The following is a 7,466-nucleotide window of genomic DNA, read 5'->3' on the forward strand; positions in this document are numbered from 1 at the left end:
ACAAGCTCAAATTATACCATGTAAAAAACTACTGCAATAGATCACAATGCTGTCAGTTTTCCCCTGCAGAACTCTTGACATTCTCAAGTGTAACAAAGCCTGCCTCTCCCTCACACATTAATTACAGCTGTGACCTTGGGAAAGAGAGTCGTATAGTTACAGTATTTGCAGGGAGTGTATTTCTGTGTCCTGAACATCAGGAACCCAGGCCCATGCACATAACCTGTGTATGTGTGTGCGCACGCCCACACACACATGCTTGCATCTGTGTGTGTGTATGTGTGTGTTTTGAAGGCCATATTGGCCTTGAATCAAAGTCCTTTTTCTTTATGCCATTGACAAATGACTTAGTATGTGTCCTTTTCACCAATGGCCAAATTATTCTTTAATACACCCTTTCAGGACTCTTGCTTTAGATGATATCCTCTTCTCTGGGACATCTTCCCTCGCTTCTGCCTTCTGCTTTGGTTTAGATGCCCCTGGTCTGGACTCCAGTGCATTCCACTCTCTTAGTAAACAATTATTGGATCATTTTCATATTAACACCTGGGGTGGTACTGGAAATCCAGAGACAGACAAAATTAGTCCCTCAGAGAATTAAGACCCAGTCTTCCTCTTTCCAGGCTGGGTTGTAATTGTTTGGGTTTCTTCTCTGGTATCAGATTGTGACTGGCATATGGTGGGTGGGTTTTGTTTTCTGTTTTGTTTTGTCTTATATTAACAAGTGATGGACAAATAAAAGACCTCCAATTCGGTAATATTTAATAATCAAAAAGAAGCCCAGCCAGGACTTTATTACGTGATAAATAGCAAGCAGTTAAATTTCACTGAAAGCTTTGCTGATAACCTGGGTTTGAATGCTAATCTGATGGAGAAGATGTTACACTGCTCAGTTGTTACGGTGTTAAGACAGTGGGAAGGCCTGGTGGGGTTTTGCCTGGTTTCTTTGTGCGCAGGCTGGGAGGGGAGGCCTCCATAAGCAGGTGATCCCCTCTTCTCTCACCTGCCTGCTGCTCCTCCAACCCCATCCGTGCTGTCTCTTTAACACAGCTAAGGGGACAGTTTGCTGCCTCTAGTGAAATTTACCTGACTTTCAGTACAGCATTGAGGTCCTTTCTGTTCACATTAATCTACTATGTAAAAAAAAGTAATGACTACTGGGTCCTAGAGAACTTTCCTTCTAGTATTAGTCTATTATTTAGATAGCTACAATTCAGTGGGCAATTTTTATTATTTGTGGATTTTTTTCACCTTAAATGAAAATTACAAGGCCAGGGATATAGCTCCGTGGCATAGTATCTGTCTGGCAAGTAGAAGGTCATGAGTTCGATCCCTAATACCAAAAAAGAAAGAAAGACAGAAAGAAAGAAAGTTATATAAAATATAACTTCTATTCATAAAAATGCATAAAAGTTCACCATGGTATAAAAAATTACAAATTGTTGTTTTTACATAAAGGAACTTTCTAATGGTATGTTGTTTAGAAAGAAAATCTACAACTAGGGATGTGGCTCAGTAGTACAGTGTATGCTAGGTCTTGGGCTCCAGAGAGAGAGAGAGAAAAAAAGGAGGAAAAAATTCCTATATTGTCTGTTTGCCTGGGTAAAAATGGAATAAAGAGCCGGACATGGTGGTACATACCTGTAACCCCAGTACTTTGAGAGGCTAAAGCAGGATGATTGTAATTTCAAGCCCAACCTGGGCAATTTAGCAGCTTAATGAGACTTTTGCTCAAAATAAAAATTGGAGAACCCTGTACATATAGCTCAGGCCCTAGATTCGATCCTCTAAAAAAAAAAAAAAAAAAAAAGAATGACCCATCAATGATTTCCTATGTCTCTGTAATGAATTTTGAGTAGCAAATGTATCCGGAAACACTAAGGAAGAAGGAAACTTACCAGGTACTCCAACTCCCCAGGCTTTTCTTGTCACTACTTGGGTGTTTTTGCATCGTAATTAATATTTTTCACCAAAGAAAGCTTGTGATAGATTAAGAGAATTTACTTTTAAAGGTCAATTAATACATTATTTACTGATCCTATTTTATGAGCATTCAGACAAAAAAGAAAAAACACTATGTTCTATGTAATTCTTCTCACAACTGCCACACAATTGGGTTCTCTGAGGTCCTGTATTACACAGGTTCCGACACAGGAATCTTTAGCTGTGTAGGAAAACTGTGGTAGAAGTTTGTTTGTACGTAGACTTTCCGAGCATTGTTGACACAAAGGAGATTCATGATAGCAAGCTCCCTATTAGAAGTGTTGGAGGAAGACCAGTTGCCTACTAGACAATCTTTTGCTCCTGAGAAACGGAATCCACTTTTCCCTCCTCGGAGAGAGTTTCTGTGGTTAAGATGCAAGAGAGCAGAAGTTTAGGGGCTCAGACTTTGATGGCTGGGACAGAGCTCCCCCGCTGCCCTTGCCTGGGTGAGTGATGTAAGGGATTTGATCTTCAAAAGCGAAAAAGAGAAAAGCAAAAAACAAAAACTTGCTTGTGTTTAAATCTCAGCTCTTCTGGCTTGAAAGTTGTGTGACCTGAGGCAAGTTACTTAACCTCTCTTGGCTTTAATTCCTTCATTGGTAAAAGGGGTGAATGGTAACAGTCCCTGTCTTCTTAACTCCTTTTAAATGATTTAAGGAAGATGTAAGTACTTCAAACAGCGCCTGGCATGTTATCAGTACTGTTATCGTGAATTTCCTTCCCAACTCCTTCCCAGCCTTGGGCTGTCAAGGCAGTGGCCGCAAGAGCTTTGGCTTCCCCCATTGAGAGCAGAGGGCAGATCTGCACGTATTCCTGAGGGGCAGAGGAAGATCCCCGCAAATGTGCACAGCTGGAAGGGTCAGACTTAGAAACAGTAAGTAACCACTTTCTGAACCCCCGCCCATGTATTTCCCTAGTGCAAACCACTTCCTTTCCAAACACGACCTTCATGTGAAAGAATAAACATTTGCAGATAGCCAGGAAGCAGCAGGGCCCCATATACGGACAAAAACAGATGCCTGTCTGCCACATGCCAAGTCCCTGAAAGGATGTCTCTCAAAGTAAGCCTTTAAACTACACAAAGCAAATTGTCAGGTCGAGGTGGGGGACGATTCTTAGCTCACCATCCTCTATTAAATGTTACAGCTATGGAGTGGGAGAGGAAGGGAGGGAGAGGGAGGGAGGGGGAGACAGCCTCTGCTTTATACTAAAATGAGATTAAAAGAAAAAACCAAGCAGCCTACACTGCCCTGAGGGAAGGAGACCTTGTCTTTATCCGAGTTCTGTCACCAATAAACTCTGTGATGTGACCTTGGGTGAAATGCTCAACCTCTGTATGTTTCCAGATACATTTGCTACTCTAGGGGCTTCAGTTACTCCTCTGTAAAGCCAGGGAGTTGGGCTAGATGAACTATCAGATTTCTTAAAGCTCTGACATCCTGTGACTTTAAAATAAAATAAAATAGATGTTAGATGCTGCATCCAACAGGCAACAAAAAGCACTTGGAGACTTCAGCAGAAGATCTCTGTGTGAGGACCTGATCAGCAGGTGACAGTGTCAAAGGGCAGACTGGAGGACCAGGAGCAGAACAAAGGAGCTAGGTGGGGTGGGCTGGGGTTGCTGGCTGTGGGGAACAGAAAGAACCAAGCTGCTGCTGGAAGAGTAGGCTCCAGCCATGAACACCCTCCTGTCCCTATACCCACAATTCAAAGTCCTGAGTCAGCTTGGTGTAGCCCAGGTCACATGTTGATCCTCGGCAGGTGGGCAAGCAAGCTTGTGCCCCAAAGATGCTGTTCAGAGGGTGAAAAGGGACTATCAGAGGCTCCTCAGAGCAAGGACTCGATAATAATGACAGTGATGATTGTGTGACTTTCACCTGTCTGTCTTTGTGATACCACACTTGATATCACTTTCCTAAGTGAAAATACACACTCTTCTCTCAGCCCACTTAGACACTGATGTAACTTGGTTAGAGACAATGGCCCTAGACAGCACTGTCCTCACGCACAGACATGAACAAATGACACAGGCTCTCAAAGGAAAGGAAAGCCTTTGTGTGCCCCAAGAGGTTGTTGCAGGGGTGTTGGGCGAGTCTGGGTTTTGCTTCTCTCTTTTTTCTTGTTCGTGTATTTTTTGGCACTCCAGATAGAACCAGAACCTTGCAAATGCTACACAGGTGTTCTACCACTCAGCTACAATCCCACCCTTTTATTTTATCTTCAATCAGTTTCTTTCTTCACACATCACCTTGGCCTGTGATGATGAACCTTTTGGAGACCAAGTGCTCAAACTGCAACCCAAACCCATTTATTTATAGCAAAGTGCCAACACTGTGTTAAATGTGAATACTGAGATTTTAGTGTAGAAAAAAAGCAACTCATACATTAATATCTTTTGTGTTAAAAGAAAAATACGATAACAGAAATTTCAGTGATACAAACAGTTTTTTACTGAAAGATAAAAGTTTCTATTTGGCATGCTTTTGCAGAATTAATGTGATCTTTGCTGTTGTATGCATGCTGGTAATTTGTCAAAACCTTGGCTGGAACAACTTGGCTTGCATACCAACAAAGGGCTCTGTAAGCTACCTACAGCATGTGTGTTCACCATCCCTGTCCTAGGCACTGAGGTACCCAAATCATCATTTCTCTCATGTCCTATGTTTAGAGCCCTATGGGGAGGGGTGGCACCAGGGATCAAACTCATGACCTCATGCTTGTCAGGCAGGCGCTTATGCCACTGAGCTAAATCCCCGGCCCTAGAGCCCTGTTTTTAACTGATGGTCAATTCTCTCTCCAGCTTGAGGTTCAGGTCAATACTGATTGTTCTGCCCTAGTCATGTGGCTCCCTGGCCCCCTTCCTGGTGGTGAAGGGTGGGTTTCTGACGCAGTTCTAGATGCTCTGACGGGAGAATGAACCCGCTGGAGGTGGAGAAGCACCTTCTGAAGACAGCGGACACAAAGTGTAATGATGTCACTGCAGCACTGCCATTCTGTACAATCTCTCTTGCAAGCAGGAGAAGGAAAGGCTGAAGACTAAAAACAAGCCAAAAGCAACAGAGATAAAAAGGGAGGAAAGACTTGAGTGTACGATGTAATGAATCTTGAATTAATCAAACCCTAGAGCACCCTCTTCAGAATCCGCACTAGGTGAGATGAAAAATTATCTCATCATCTAAGACATTTTGATTTGGGCCTCCCACTAATAGCTGATAAAAGTATCTTAGTTGATAACCTACAAAACTAAATCTTTCCAGGAAGCAGCAGTTATCTCCATAGTAACATAATAAGGCTGCTGACAGCCTTAACTCTCAGGGTACAGAAAGAACTCATCTGGATGACTTTATGAAGTTTTCTTTTTTCTAAAATGATGTTTTCCTGCTGCCTGAGAAGGGCTGCTACACTTTCCCTTCACATCACGGGAGTTTCTAGAGTAACTCCTCTTTCTTCACTAAAGTATGTGATCCTCAGAACAGAAGTACTTAACCCGCAGCGAATTTCTTCAATGTACCTTTTAGTTGCCGTGCCTCGAGATCATCTGACAATGTCTTATTTAGATTTTTAAATGTAAGAACTCTCTTCCACTCATACGCAAAGATCACCAATCCATCAGAATAGCACCAAGAGTTGAGGGTGGTTAAGGAGTATGTACACAGCCAAAAGAGAAGTAATGCAAATAAAGGAAGAAAGTAAATTCAAATAATAAAAATAAACTGTCACAAAGCTGAGCCCACATCTATAGTCTATCATGTCTTGGAGGAAAGGAGAGGAATATAGTTGAGAAAGAGAGATAAAGGAAAGTCATCTACTGACAGAGAGAATGGATTAAACAGCTCTCTTGTGACCTTAAGCCAGTTCTTAAAAGAAGGTTACTATGTTACTAAAAGAGCAACCTGTTCCTCCTCTCTGTCTGGCTTCCTGTCTCACCATGTGATATCTCTCTCTCTCTCTCTCTCTCTCTCTCTCTCTCTCTCTCTCTCTCTCAAAGGCTCCACCACAATGCTATCTACAATGAAATCTCCACCAGACTTGAGCCCATACCAGCTCCATACCCTTGAACATCCAGAACTCTTACCTAAATAAACCTCTTTCTATATAAAGTACTCAGCCTCAGGCATCAAGCTATAATATTGAGAAATGGACTAAAAGAAGTAGCACAAAAGTATAGCTTAAAATATATCCAAGCCACAAAGAATCAGGACACTAAGTCACACGTGTGAAGTACCTGCTACCAAGTTAGTACATTATCGTTGCGCTAGAAGACCCTGCTTGATCAATCAGCAATTCCATCCCCTTACAAACAACCATTTGCAGAATCTGCGGCCAACATCTGTCACTACTCAAGAGAGTACTGGAAGGACGGAGCAGGCTGGGAAGAAGTGGGTACCTGTCACTGAGGTCCCAGGAGCTGGAGCTGTGGTTCCCATCTCACTCTTGGTTGGGTATGAGTAAAACCAGCTGCAGTGAGGTGAGACATAATCTGACAGGAGTGTTCGGACTCTGGCAGAACACATAAAAAGGTGTATTTTTCAAAAGACAGTGGGTCAGGTGGGACACAGGGAATTTCTAAAGATGGAAGGAAAGGGCAAAGTAACCATCTTTAAAAAGGCAGAGAGAAAAAAGTGGTCTAATCGACTGCTGCATCCTATGTGACTCCAGGAGAGAGCTGAGCTTAAAATTAGGATGAAAGTGCAGGTTGGGAGGGAATCTTACCTGGAAAGCAAAACTTTGTCTAGAAGCCAAAACTAGAGCTTTAAGCTTGGGTAGGTCTTGGCTCCTAAGCAGAGTACAGAGGCAAAGCAGGCCAGTGTTAAGTTATGGTTGACCATGGGTCAGTAGCAGACTAAAACGTAAGTCACAGGGAATAGCCCTGGAGTGGATCGAGGCTGGACTTGGACCAGCTGAGAAGCAAAATATGCTAAAAGCTAGAATTAGTGAGAAGCCAGGCATCATGCAGGCATCAAGGACTACAGATTCATTTTTTGATTTGGGCCACTTGAGTAGAGATGTGGGCAGAACTACCAGGCTACAAAAGACACCCAGGGCAAGTGACAGCACAAAAAGTTCCACCAGATGTCTCCTTCAAGGGACATCAACCCACCTCCCTGCTCTTCCAGTAGAGAATTTGGCAGGGCTCTAGCTTGGCCTCCTCTCTCAGGCAGCCCCTCCAGATACCCTGCTCCTTGAGCTGCCTCTGCCCACACCATAATAGGAGGAGCAAAACTGCCTGACCAAGCTAGGACTGAATCGCGTATTGATCCTGAGAGGCCGACTGGTGAACTGGGCAAAGAATTACAGCCTCAAGGTATCCTTTTGAGGAAGACAAGAGAGTGCACACAGCACATGTCATATGGCCAGTGGGGGCTGATAAATGCTTATTCATCCATCCATCAGTTCTGAACTTCCCACAGTGACCCACACACCATGCCAGCTACATGAGCAGAACCAGCATTTCCCCTCCCCTCACATGCCTTCCAGTCTAG

The sequence above is a fragment of the Cavia porcellus genome, unplaced genomic scaffold (assembly GCF_034190915.1).
Source record: "Cavia porcellus strain 051 isolate PalLab524CR breed Dunkin Hartley unplaced genomic scaffold, mCavPor4.1 scaffold_30, whole genome shotgun sequence".
NCBI classification, from domain to species: Eukaryota; Metazoa; Chordata; class Mammalia; order Rodentia; family Caviidae; genus Cavia; species Cavia porcellus.